Source organism: Salmo salar, chromosome 14 (assembly GCF_965601325.2).
Source record: "Salmo salar chromosome 14, fSalSal1, whole genome shotgun sequence".
Lineage (NCBI taxonomy): Eukaryota > Metazoa > Chordata > Actinopteri > Salmoniformes > Salmonidae > Salmo > Salmo salar.
The window spans coordinates 47992501-48007311 of record NC_138304.1 but is presented as its reverse complement, the minus strand read 5'-3'; the positions used below and the strand labels follow the sequence as shown (position 1 = coordinate 48007311).

At 47.4% G+C, this 14811-nt stretch overlaps 1 protein-coding gene across 8 annotated transcripts in view; it reads right to left on the bottom strand.

Moving 5' to 3' along the window:
• LOC106569653 (receptor-type tyrosine-protein phosphatase F) overlaps window positions 1-14811 on the bottom strand; it is a 470260-nt gene that overhangs the window by 357277 nt on the left and 98172 nt on the right. For 3 of the 8 annotated variants that reach the window (XM_082961020.1, XM_045694466.2, XM_082961022.1), the window contains exon 1: window positions 2518-2948. The gene's annotated coding sequence lies outside the window, so the exon portion shown is untranslated. Of the gene's footprint in view, window positions 1-2517; window positions 2949-14493; window positions 14651-14811 lie in introns of those variants that run through there. The other 5 variants (XM_045694473.2, XM_082961021.1, XM_045694474.2 and 2 more) reach the window with 2 other exon arrangements.

The following is a 14811-nucleotide window of genomic DNA, read 5'->3' as shown; positions in this document are numbered from 1 at the left end:
AGCGTGGCTGAGACTGGGTCGTAAACATGGAATACAGTGGTGGTGAGGAGAGCGATACAAAGAAGTCAGGATAAGAGGATAAGAGAAGAAATCGGTCAGCAGGTAGCTGGTTACTAGTAGTGTTGGACCAAATCAAATTGTTTTTGTCACATGTGACAAATACAACAGTGAAATGCTTACAGTAACCGAAAGGTCGCTGGTTCGAATCCCAGAGCAGACTTATGTGCCCTTGAGCGGAGCACTAAACCCTAAGTGTTCCTGTAAGTCGCTCACACAACACATTGTCATTCTCACATTCCTGTGTTTCTGTTTCCCCGCCCAGGGGTTCCAACAGGCTAGTCCACAGGTTTGTGGTTAGTGAATGATTAACTAAGAGAAGTGAGAGTGAGGTTCTTGTCCTGCATTTACAGTGTCTCAGATTAGGAATCACATGTAGTGATATAAAAGAAAAACGGATCCTAGATTCTACCCCGTAACGTTTTGTGAATACAGACCCTGATTTGGCCAGGCCAGGAGGACAGAGGAGGCGTTCAGTTCTCTCTGACTGGGAGGGAGAACACCCCATGGGGAAATGTGGTCTTTTCATGCCAAACAAAGCAAGACAGACATGTTGTCTTTACACAGTGTGCCCTGAGAGCTTAAGACAGCTCTGGTGGAACAGGACAAGCTGCTAAAAGGATATTTGGTATTTTTTTCTCTCTCTTTTCATTCCGTCCGTGACACACTGCCCAGTGTTGAGCAACAAGCTTATATTGAGCAACACCTGCTGCCATTACTCTGCTAAGCTAATGCTATAAACACGCTATTGAGAAATTGTTTTATAACATAGGCATACATATAAATGTTTCATATCAAATAGGCCTAATTGTTGGCGGGGGATTCCTGATTACTCAAGAAACCCCTCTCGAAGGCACTGCATCTCAGTGCTCGAGGCGTCACTACAGACCCTGGTTCGATTCCAGGCTGTATCACAACCGGCCGTGATTGGGAGCCCCATAGGTCGGCGCACAATTTGCCCAGCGTCGTCCGGGTTAGGGTTTGACCAGGGTAGGCCGTCATTGTAAATAAGAACTTGTTCTTAACTGACTTGCCTTAGTTAAATAAAAGGTTCAAGTAAAATAAATAAAACACAATGTAAAGAGAAAGAAATCCACCAACATATCTGCTAGGCTATTTCATTACTCTGCTAAAGATTCTACAGAGAACAAGCTCAAAAAGCCCAACAATATAGGCCAAAGCTGGTTGAAAAAAAAGACTGATTTCCATTGAACACTCACACCTAAAACTAACACACACTATTTAACCAGCCTTACCCTTGGACAACGCTAACCTGTCCCGGATAATCATGTGGGCTAAGCCTACATTTTAAATGAAAACACTGTGCCTGGCCTAAACCATTAACCGTTTTAAAGCTTTCAAAAGCCTTGAATTGGCTCTGTTTTTCAAACTCCAGGAAACAGTCTTCCCTTCCCCTACTAGGGGACCTCATAATGCCAACCTCAGCAGCTCAGAACCTCAGCAGCTCAGAACCACAGTAGCTCAGAACCTCAGCAGCTCAGAACCTCAGTAGCTCAGAACCACAGCAGCTCAGAACCTCAGCAGCTCAGAACCTCAGCAGCTCAGAACCACAGTAGCTCAGAACCTCAGCAGCTCAGAACCTCAGCAGCTCAGAGCCTCAGTACCTCAGAACCACAGTAGCTTAGAACCTCAGTAGCTCAGAACCTCAGTAGCTCAGAACCTCAGCAGCTCAGAACCTCAGTACCTCAGAACCACAGTAGCTTAGAACCTCAGTAGCTCAGAACCTCAGTAGCTCAGCACCTCAGCAGCTCAGAACCTCAGTAGATCAGAACCACAGCAGCTCAGAACCACAGCTGCTCTTTTTAACTGAAATTATTGTTGCTGAAACAAAGCCTGCGTTCCAAAAGGCGCCCTATTCCCAACGTAGTACACTTCTTTCGACCAGTGCCCTATGCGCCGTAGAACACGGCGCCATTAGGGACGCAACGAAGGACAACTGGAAAAACAGGTTATTGGGCCTGAAAGTAGCGCTGCTGTAGACTCCGCGGGTGCCTCACCTTAACAGCGGTAGCTAGGGGACACACCACGAACACGCTATTCAAAGTCCTGTTCAAAAAAACAGGGGAGGGCTTGCAGCAGACAGGGTCGTTTACCAGAGAGGCGACCAATAGAGCTGAGCCAAGAGAAGGCTAAACTATTGTTTTGGCTTAACAAGCAAGAGTGAACAAGGACAAAAGAAAAAGACCACAAAAGAAGAGAGAGAAAATACCTCAGTAGTGAAGAAGAGGATCACATCACCCTAGTTCTTTTAGGAGCCAAGTTAACAAGGATCTTTTTGCGGGGGATTTTTCTTTTTCTTCCTATTTTCTTTTTCTCGAATTGACACCTGTGCTGACAGGGGGGGGGACTGAAGTAGACTACTAATTTGCATGTCCAAAGTCTAAGTCTTAGTTACCATTACCATGTTTTACAACATAAACATTTAAAAATGTCACTTACCTAGATCTATGAAATATATATATTTTTTTATTCCGGTGAGAAACCTTCTTTTGGTAGTTAGTTCCAAGAATGTTCTACCAAAATATCCAAATCCTCCAGAATCCAGGGAACATTAAGAGAATCCTTATAGAACTCAAGTTGCTCTTCTCCCTGCTTAGCTAATCCACAACTAACAGTTCACACAGCTGAAGAAAATGCTCTCTCTCTCTCCTTCTCTCTCTCCTTCTCTCTCTCTCTCTCCTTCTCTCTCTCCTTCTCTCTCTCTCTCTCTCTCCTTCTCTCTCTCTCTCTCTCTCTCTCTCCCTCTCTCTCTCTCTCTCTCTCTCTCTCTCTCTCTCTCTCTCTCTCTCTCTCTCTCTCTCTCGTCTATAGTAGTTTGCAGAGAGACCCTTCAGCACCAAAGGTTGATCACACACTGAGCTGTGTTCACACACAGCCAGGGAGGAGCCAAGGTCCAACCTGCTAAGCTAAACCTGTGATGTCATAGGGTGTCAGATTTCACTGGGAAGAGGGAGGGGCCATGAGATGGATTGGCTTCCTGAACTCTGAACAACAAGAGAGTCGGTTGGAGTTTACCTGTTGGAGTTTACCTGTGCCCAACATAAAAGGTTGGCGGTATGTGTGTTTTTACAGATATGGAGAGGATTTCCGGTAACCAGGTAATTGCTAACTCTCTGACTGAAACCAGAGAGGAATCAAAAAAGCAACAAGACAGAAAAAAAAGAAACAAAATGCTAATTCTTCAAGCAGCACAGCAGAGCAAGTATTAGCAGAATGTTAAGTTTGCATAGAAAGATAGATACAAAACCCTGTTCTATTCTACCTCTCTCCCTCCGCTCAGATTTCTCCTAGCCAAGGAAGCTATTCATTCAGAGCAGATGTTCTGGAATGTTTTGTGGGATTTATGACAATGTAATACATTGCAATAAGAAGCACGGATATGTACAATACTCCATGACCTGTGCCTTCAGGGTATTGTGGAGAGCTAGGCCTGTTGTCTGTTTAAACAACAACAACAACAAAGAAAGAAGGAACGCTCACACCAGATATATCAGGCTCTATGGAATCTCTCTCACACTGGCTTCAGTCAAGAGGAGAGACCGGCTGCTAACCAGACCTGGGACTGGATCCACTAAATAATTCCAGAGTAAAAGTGCTGATCTAGAACCAGGTCGTCCCTGTCCAAAATAACCAGATTCATTATAATCTAAATGGCAAAACTGATCTTTGATCAGCACTCCTACTATGTTAATGTGGACCCTGTGTAAACTCCTGGCAGGCTGTTTTCCTTTAGAAAGCTTCGTTTTTTACATTTACCTTTATTTTAACTTGGCAAGTCAGTTAAGAACAAATTCTTATTTACAATGACAGCCTTGGAACAGTGAGTTAACTGCCTTGTTCAGGGGCAGAACGACAGATTTTTATCTTGTCAGTTCAGGGATTCGAGCTAGCAACCTTTTGGGTTACTGGCCCAATACCACTAGGCTACCTGCCGCCCCTTCCTATAGAAAGAGGTCAGTGTTGTCTAGGAAGGTCTGACCATCCTTCACCCAAATAGACTAGGGTCATTCCAGGTTGATGAATGTTATACATTATATACGTCGTAGTGACAATAACATTACATTTGGAAAATATAAACGCCAACTGTAGTCTGGACTTCAAAATACACACATCCATGGTAAATATGAAAGTCATTTAATTAGGAAATCAGCTATTTAGTTTTTTCACACTCAGGTTGACTTTACCATGGAATTACCCACTAGGGAGTCTGTGAGACTGAAGACCTTGCCTGCCTCAGACAAGAATTGTTCATCTGTCAAGATCGGTGCAGTCTCAAGGTCATATATGTTGCGTTGACACGGCCTAATTAAGTACCGTCACTTACATGTGAAATTAGAGTTGGGAGCAGTGTGACCCCAAGTCGGATTTTTCCGTTGTCAGATTTCCACTGTAAATCTGGTATTCTATATTTGAAGCTCAAACTAGAAACAGTGTCCCACTCAATCTACTGCACCTTCCCCCCAGGGGGACTTGGGAAACACCCCCAGTGAAGTCTGGGAATTTATTACATATAACACCCACACCGCCCATCCCCCAATCCTTTCAATACATTTCAAAGGTTGACAACTTCTCCTCCCTTCAGTGAATTCAGAGGCTGACAATCCCCAACCCCGCACCCCCCCACACACACACACAAACACACAGAGAGAGAGAGAACCCGTTAGTAGAGCTAGCTAGCAGTCTCAGTGATTTCACATGGCTTCTCTATGTGCCAAGCAGCAGCGCACACACACACCACACACACACACACACACACACACACACACACACACACACACACACACACACACACACACACACACACACACACACACACACACACACACACCCACACACACAGACACACAATTTGTTGCGCAACTCCAGAATCTCTTCTCAGAGTAGATAAGAACATCTGGAAACGACATATACTGAGGCCGCATTTCTTGTAGCTGAGGATTTTAACAAAGCAAATTTGAGGAAAACACTAGCGAAGTTCAACACATTGACTGTAACACTCTCTCTGGTAAAACATTGGACCACTGCTCCTCGACTTTTAGAAATGCCTACAAGGCCCTCCCCCGCCCTCCCTTCGGCAAATCTGATCACGACTCCATTTTGCTCCTGCCTTCCTATAGGCAGGAACTCAAACAGGAAGTACCCATTCCAAGGTCTATTCAACGTTGGTCTGACCAATCGGAATCCATGCTTCAAGATTGTTTTGATCACGAGGACTGGGATATGTTCCGGGTAGCTTCTGAGAATAACATCCACGAATACACGGATACGGTGACTGAGTTAATCAGGAAGTGTGGATAGAAACCGTGGATAGATGACAGCATACGTGCAAAACTGAAAGCACGAACACCGGCATTTAACCATGGCAAGGTGACTGGGAATACGCCCGAATACAAACAGTGTAGTTATTCCCGCCGTAAGGCAATCAAACAGGCAAAACGTCAGTACAGAGACAAAGTGTAGTCGCAATTCAACGGCTCAGACACGAGACGTATGTGGCAGGATCTACAGACAATCACGGATTACAAAGGGAAAACCAGCCACGTCGTGGACACCGACGTCTTGCTTCCAGACAAGCTAAACATCTTCTTTGCTCGCTTTCAGGATAATACAGTGCCACCTTGGACCAGCTAAAAAGGACTGTGGGCTCTCCTTCTCTGTGGCTGACGTGAGTAAGACATTTAAGCGTGTTAACCCCAAGGCTGCCGGCCCAGACGACATTCCTAGCCGCGTCCTCAGAGCATGCGCAGACCAGCTGGTTGGAGTGTTTAAGGACATATTCAATCTCTCCCTATCACAGTCTGCTGTCCCCACTTGTTTCAAAATGTCAACCATTGTTCCTGTACCCAAGAAGGCAAAGGTAACTGAACTAAATGACTATCGCCCCACAGCACTCAGCTCTGTCATCATGAAGTGCTTTGAGAGACTAGTCAAGGACCATATCACCTCTACCTTACTGGCCACCCTAGACCCACTTCAATTTCCTTACCGCCCCAATAGATCCACAGACGACCCAATCCTCATCTCACTGCACACTGCCCTAACCCATCTGGACAAAAGGAATATCGATGTAAGAATGTTTTTCATTGTCTATAGCTCAGCATTCAACACCATAGTACCCTCCAAGCTCGTCATTAAGCTCGAGGCCCTGGGTCTGAACACCGCCCTGTGCAACTGGGTCCTGGACTTCCTGATGGGCCGCCCCCAGGTGGTGAAGGTAGGAAACAACACCTCCACTTCGCTGATCCTCAACACTGGGGCCCCACAAGGGTGTATGCTCAGCCCCCTCCTGTACTCCCTGTTCACCCATGACTGCGTGGCCATGCACACCTCCAACTCAATCATCAAGTTTACAGACGACACAACAGTAGTGGGCTTGATTACCAAAAATGACGAGACCTCTCACCCAAAGTCAACAAAACAAAGGAGCTGATCATGGACTTCAGGAAACAGCAGAGGGAGCACCCACCCTATCTACATCGATGGGACAGTAGTGGAGAAGGAGGAAAGTTTCAAGTTCCTTGGTGTACACATCACTGGCAATCTGAAATGGTCCACCCACACAGACAGTGTGGTGAAGAAGGCGCAACAGCAAAATAAACAAAAATACTAATTTGGCTTGGCCCCTAAAACCCTCACAAGCTTTTACAGATGCACAATTGACAGCATCCTGTTGAGCTACTATCACCGCCTGGTACGGCAACTGCTCCGCCCACAACTGCAGGGCTCTCCAGAGGGTGGTTCGGTCTGGCCAACGCATCACCGGGGGCAAACTACCTGCCCTCCAGGACACCTACAGCACCCGATGTCACAGGAAGGCCAAAAAGATCATCAAGGACATCAACCACCTGAGCCACTGCCTGTTCACCCTGCTATAATCCAGAAGGCGAGGTCAGTACAGGTGTATCCAAGCGGGGACCGAGAGACTGAAAAACAGCTTCTATCTCAAGGCCATCAGACTGTTAAATAGCCATCACTAACCAGGTTACTCAACCCTGCACCTGAAAAACAGCTTCTATCTCATGGCCATTAGACTGTTTATCTTGGCCAGGTCACAGTTGTAAATGAGAACTTGTTCTCAACTAGCCTACCTGGTTAAATAAAGGTGAGATAAAAACATTTAATAAAAAAAGACTGTTATATAGCGATCACTAGCCGGCTTCCACCAGGTTTCGCACCTTAGAGACTGCTGCCCTATATACATAGACATGGAATCACTGGCCACTTTAATGATAGAACACTAGTCACTTTAATCATGTTTACATACTGCTTTACTCATCTCATATTTACAGGACCAGTCAATAGTTTGGACACACCTACTCATTCAAGGGTTTTTCTTTATTTTTACTATTTTCTACATTGTAGAATAATAGTGAAGACATCAAAACTATGAAATAACACATATGGAATCATGTAGTAACCAAAAAAGTGTTAAACAAATCAAAATTGATTTTATATTTGAGATTCTTCAAAGTAGCCAACCTTTGCCTTGATGGCAGCTTTGCATACTTTTGGAAAAATACAGTTTAATTTGTTTAACACTTTTTTGGTTACTACATTATTACATATGTGTTATTTCATAGTTTTGATATATATACTGCATTATATTCTACTGTATTTTAGTCAATGCCACTCCGACATTGCTCAATCTAATATTAATAAATTTCTTAATAGCATTCTTTAATTTAGATTTGTGTGTATTGTTGTGTATTGTTAGATACTACTGCACTGTTGGAGCTAGGAACACAAGCATTTCACTACACCCACAATAACATCTGGTAAATATGTGTATGTGACCAATAACATTTGATTTGGTTAGACTTTTTGTCAACACAGTAATCAACACAGTAGTCAACACAGCAGGAGACACAGCAGGAGACACAGTAGTCAACACTGCAGGAGACACAGTAGTCAACACTGCAGGAGACACAGTAGTCAACACTGCAGGAGACACAGTAGTCAACACAGTAGGAGACACAGCAGGAGACACAGCAGGAGACACAGTAGGAGACACAGAAGTCAACACAGTAGGAGACACAGTAGGAGACACAGCAGTCAACACAGCAGGACACAGTAGTCAACACAGCAGGAGACACAGCAGGAGACACAGTAGGAGACACAGTAGTCAACACAGCAGGATACACAGCAGGAGACACAGTAGTCAACACAGCAGGAGACACAGCAGGAGACACAGTAGTCAACACAGCAGGAGACACAGTAGTTAACACAGCAGGAGACACAGCAGTCAACACAGCAGGATACACAGCAGGAGACACAGTAGTCAACACAGCAGGAGACACAGCAGGAGACACAGTAGGAGACACAGTAGTCAACACAGTAGGATACACAGTAGTTAACACAGTTGGAGACACAGTAGGAGACACAGTAGTCAACACAGCAGGATACACAGTAGTCAACACAGTAGGAGACACAGTAGGATACACAGTAGTCAACACAGCAGGAGACACAGCAGGAGACACAGCAGGAGACACAGTAGGACACAGAAGTCAAAACAGCAGGAGACAGAGTAGTCAACACAGCAGGAGACACAGTAGGATACACAGTAGGAGACACAGCAGGAGACACAGCAGGAGACACAGTAGGAGACACAGCAGGAGACACAGTAGTCATCACAGCAGGAGACACAGTAGTCAACACAGCAGGAGACACAGTAGGATACACAGTAGTCAACACAGCAGGAGACACAGTAGGAGACACAGCAGGAGACACAGTAGTCATCACAGCAGGAGACACAGTAGTCAACACAGCAGGAGACACAGCAGGAGACACAGTAGGAGACACAGTAGGAGACACAGTAGTCAACACAGCAGGAGACTCAGTAGTCAACACAGCAGGAGACACAGTAGTCAACACAGTCGGAGACACAGCAGGAGACACAGCAGGAGACACAGTAGGAGACACAGCAGGAGACACAGTAGGAGACACAGTAGTCAACACAGCAGGAGACACAGTAGTCATCACAGCAGGAGACACAGTAGGATACACAGTAGTCAACACAGCAGGAGACACAGCAGGAGACACAGTAGGAGACACAGCAGGAGATACAGTAGTCAACACAGTAGGAGACACAGCAGGAGACACAGTAGTCAACACAGCAGGAGACACAGTAGTTAACACAGCAGGATACACAGCAGGAGACACAGTAGTCAACACAGTAGGAGACACAGCAGGAGACACAGTAGGAGACACAGTAGGAGACACAGTAGTCAACACAGCAGGAGACAGTAGTCAACACAGCAGGAGACACAGCAGGAGACACAGTAGGAGACACAGTAGTCAACACAGCAGGATACACAGCAGGAGACACAGTAGTCAACACAGCAGGAGACACAGCAGGAGACACAGTAGTCAACACAGCAGGAGACACAGTAGTTAACACAGCAGGAGACACAGCAGTCAACACAGCAGGATACACAGCAGGAGACACAGTAGTCAACACAGCAGGAGACACAGCAGGAGACACAGTAGGAGACACAGTAGTCAACACAGTAGGATACACAGTTGGAGACACAGTAGGAGACACAGTAGGAGACACAGTAGTCAACACAGCAGGATACACAGTAGTCAACACAGTAGGAGACACAGTAGGATACACAGTAGTCAACACAGCAGGAGACACAGCAGGAGACACAGCAGGAGACACAGTAGGACACAGAAGTCAAAACAGCAGGAGACAGAGTAGTCAACACAGCAGGAGACACAGTAGGATACACAGTAGGAGACACAGCAGGAGACACAGCAGGAGACACAGTAGGAGACACAGCAGGAGACACAGTAGTCATCACAGCAGGAGACACAGTAGTCAACACAGCAGGAGACACAGTAGGATACACAGTAGTCAACACAGCAGGAGACACAGTAGGAGACACAGCAGGAGACACAGTAGTCATCACAGCAGGAGACACAGTAGTCAACACAGCAGGAGACACAGCAGGAGACACAGTAGGAGACACAGTAGGAGACACAGTAGTCAACACAGCAGGAGACTCAGTAGTCAACACAGCAGGAGACACAGTAGTCAACACAGTAGGAGACACAGCAGGAGACACAGCAGGAGACACAGTAGGAGACACAGCAGGAGACACAGTAGGAGACACAGTAGTCAACACAGTAGGAGACACAGTAGTCATCACAGCAGGAGACACAGTAGGATACACAGTAGTCAACACAGCAGGAGACACAGCAGGAGACACAGTAGGAGACACAGTAGTCAATACAGTAGGAGACACAGTAGTCAACACAGCAGGAGACACAGTAGTCAACACAGTAGTCAACACAGTAGGATACACAGTAGTCAACACAGCAGGAGACACAGCAGGAGACACAGTAGTCAACACAGCAGGAGACACAGTAGTTAACACAGCAGGAGACACAGCAGGAGATACAGTAGTCAACACAGTAGGAGACACAGCAGGAGACACAGTAGTCAACACAGCAGGAGACACAGTAGTTAACACAGCAGGATACACAGCAGGAGACACAGTAGTCAACACAGTAGGAGACACAGCAGGAGACACAGTAGGAGACACAGTAGGAGACACAGTAGTCAACACAGCAGGAGACACAGTAGTTAACACAGCAGGAGACACAGCAGGAGACACAGCAGGAGACACAGTAGTCAACACTGTAGGAGACACAGTAGTCAACACAGCAGGAGACACAGTAGGAGACACAGCAGGAGACACAGCAGGAGACACAGTAGGAGACACAGCAGGAGACACAGCAGGAGACACAGTAGGAGACACAGTAGGAGACACAGCAGGAGACACGGCAGGAGACACAGCAGGAGACACAGTAGGAGACACAGCAGGAGACCAGGTAGGAGACACAGCAGGAGATACAGCAGGAGACACAGCAGGAGACACAGTAGTCAACACAGCAGGAGACACAGTAGGAGACACAGCAGGAGACACAGTAGGAGACACAGTAGGAGACACAGCAGGAGACACAGTAGTCATCACAGCAAGAGACACAGTAGGATACACAGTAGTCAACACAGCAGGAGACACAGCAGGAGACACAGTAGGAGACACAGTAGTCAACACAGCAGGAGACTCAGTAGTCAACACAGCAGGAGACACAGTAGTCAACACAGTAGGAGACACAGCAGGAGACACAGCAGGAGACACAGTAGGAGACACAGCAGGAGACACAGTAGTCATCACAGCAGGAGACACAGTAGTCAACACAGCAGGAGACACAGTAGGATACACAGTAGTCAACACAGCAGGAGACACAGTAGGAGACACAGCAGGAGACACAGTAGGGGACACAGTAGGAGACACAGTAGTCATCACAGCAGGAGACACAGTAGTCAACACAGCAGGAGACACAGTAGGATACACAGTAGTCAACACAGCAGGAGACACAGCAGGAGACACAGTAGGAGACACAGTAGGAGACACAGTAGTCAACACAGCAGGAGACTCAGTAGTCAACACAGCAGGAGACACAGTAGTCAACACAGTAGGAGACACAGCAGGAGACACAGTAGGAGACACAGCAGGAGACACAGTAGGAGACACAGTAGTCAACACAGTAGGAGACACAGTAGTCATCACAGCAGGAGACACAGTAGGATACACAGTAGTCAACACAGCAGGAGACACAGCAGGAGACACAGTAGGAGACACAGTAGGAGACACAGTAGGAGACACAGTAGTCAACACAGCAGGAGACACAGTAGGAGACACAGTAGTCAATACAGTAGGAGACACAGTAGTCAACACAGCAGGAGACACAGTAGTCAACACAGTAGTCAACACAGTAGGATACACAGTAGTCAACACAGCAGGAGACACAGCAGGAGACACAGTAGTCAACACAGCAGGAGACACAGTAGTTAACACAGCAGGAGACACAGCAGGAGATACAGTAGTCAACACAGTAGGAGACACAGCAGGAGACACAGTAGTCAACACAGCAGGAGACACAGCAGGAGACACAGTAGTCAACACAGCAGGAGACACAGTAGTTAACACAGCAGGAGACACAGCAGGAGATACAGTAGTCAACACAGTAGGAGACACAGCAGGAGACACAGTAGTCAACACAGCAGGAGACACAGTAGTCAACACAGCAGGAGACACAGCAGGAGACACAGCAGGCAGACACAGTAGGAGACACAGCAGGAGACACAGCAGGAGACACAGTAGTCAACACAGCAGGAGACACAGTAGTCATCACAGCAGGAGACACAGCAGGAGACACAGTAGTCAACACAGCAGGAGACACAGCAGGAGACACAATAGGAGACACAGTAGGAGACACAGTAGTCAACACAGCAGGAGACACAGTAGGAGACACAGTAGTCAATACAGTAGGAGACACAGTAGTCAACACAGCAGGAGACACAGTAGTCAACACAGCAGGAGACACAGTAGTTAACACAGCAGGATACACAGCAGGAGACACAGTAGTCAACACAGTAGGAGACACAGCAGGAGACACAGTAGAAGACACAGTAGGAGACACAGTAGTCAACACAGCAGGAGACACAGTAGTTAACACAGCAGGAGACACAGCAGGAGACACAGCAGGAGACACAGTAGTCAACACAGTAGGAGACACAGTAGTCAACACAGCAGGAGACACAGTAGGAGACACAGCAGGAGACACAGCAGGAGACACAGTAGGAGACACAGCAGGAGACACAGCAGGAGACACAGTAGGAGACACAGTAGGAGACACAGCAGGAGACACGGCAGGAGACACAGCAGGAGACACAGCAGGAGACACAGTAGGAGACACAGCAGGAGACACAGCAGGAGACACAGTAGGAGACACAGCAGGAGACACAGCAGGAGACACAGCAGGAGACACAGTAGTCAACACTGTAGGAGACACAGTAGTCAACACAGCAGGAGACACAGTAGGAGACACAGCAGGAGACACAGCAGGAGACACAGTACGAGACACAGCAGGAGACACAGCAGGAGACACAGTAGGAGACACAGTAGGAGACACAGCAGGAGACACGGCAGGAGACACAGCAGGAGACACAGCAGGAGACACAGTAGGAGACACAGCAGGAGACCAGGTAGGAGACACAGCAGGAGATACAGCAGGAGACACAGCAGGAGACACAGTAGTCAACACAGCAGGAGACACAGTAGGAGACACAGCAGGAGACACAGTAGGAGACACAGCAGGAGACACAGTAGTCATCACAGCAAGAGACACAGTAGGATACACAGTAGTCAACACAGCAGGAGACACAGCAGGAGACACAGTAGGAGACACAGTAGTCAACACAGCAGGAGACTCAGTAGTCAACACAGCAGGAGACACAGTAGTCAACACAGTAGGAGACACAGCAGGAGACACAGCAGGAGACACAGTAGGAGACACAGCAGGAGACACAGTAGTCATCACAGCAGGAGACACAGTAGTCAACACAGCAGGAGACACAGTAGGATACACAGTAGTCAACACAGCAGGAGACACAGCAGGAGACACAGCAGGAGACACAGTAGGGGACACAGTAGGAGACACAGTAGTCATCACAGCAGGAGACACAGTAGTCAACACAGCAGGAGACACAGTAGGATACACAGTAGTCAACACAGCAGGAGACACAGCAGGAGACACAGTAGGAGACACAGTAGGAGACACAGTAGTCAACACAGTAGGAGACACAGTAGTCATCACAGTAGGAGACACAGTAGGAGACACAGCAGGAGACACAGCAGGAGACACAGCAGGAGACACAGTAGTCATCACAGCAGGAGACACAGTAGTCAACACAGCAGGAGACACAGTAAGAGACACAGCAGGAGACACAGTAGGAGACACAGTAGGAGACACAGCAGGAGACACGGCAGGAGACATAGCAGGAGACACAGCAGGAGACACAGCAGGAGACACAGCAGGAGACACAGTAGTCAACACAGCAGGAGACACAGTAAGAGACACAGCAGGAGACACAGTAGGAGACACAGTAGGAGACACAGCAGGAGACACGGCAGGAGACATAGCAGGAGACACAGCAGGAGACACAGTAGGAGACACAGCAGGAGACACAGCCGGAGACACAGTAAGGATACAGCATATTTGAATGGCTCATTACAGGGGTGACCATGCCAGCTGGTTGAAAGGAAGAGAGGGATGATGGTGGAAGGAAGAGAGGGATGACGGTGGAAGGAAGAGAGGGATGACGGTGGAAGGAAGAGAGGGATGACAGTGGAAGGAAGAGGGATGACGGTAAAAGGAAGAGAGGGATGACGGTGGAAGGAAGAGGGATGACGGTGAAAGGAAGAGAGGGATGACGGTGAAAGGAAGAGAGGGATGACGGTGGAAGGATGTGACTCATTCAGAACAGGTCTACAGCTTCATGAATGAACATGTCTGATCTTATGGGAATGATATCTGAGTGGATAAAAACGTGTTCACAGTTACCTGAAAACAGAGGGTGATTCAACGCGATTGGAAACAACACGTCACTCAAAACATGGCAGTCCAAAAGAGGCCTTGAGGGGGCTTGGCCTCTGCAGCCGTACGGTGTTGAAGTGTTGAGGTGTTGAGCTGTTGAGGTGTTGAGGTGGGGTCTAGAGACCTGAAAACCACAATGGCAGCTGAATGAGTACAAAACACAGCAGTTGTGTTAAAGACCTGCTACCCCGTGTTTACACCTCTAGTTAACAACAGGGTGGAGCTGACACCCTGCATTATCATTAACACAGCTGGCTAGCACCTGTTCTGTCTCAGACACACACA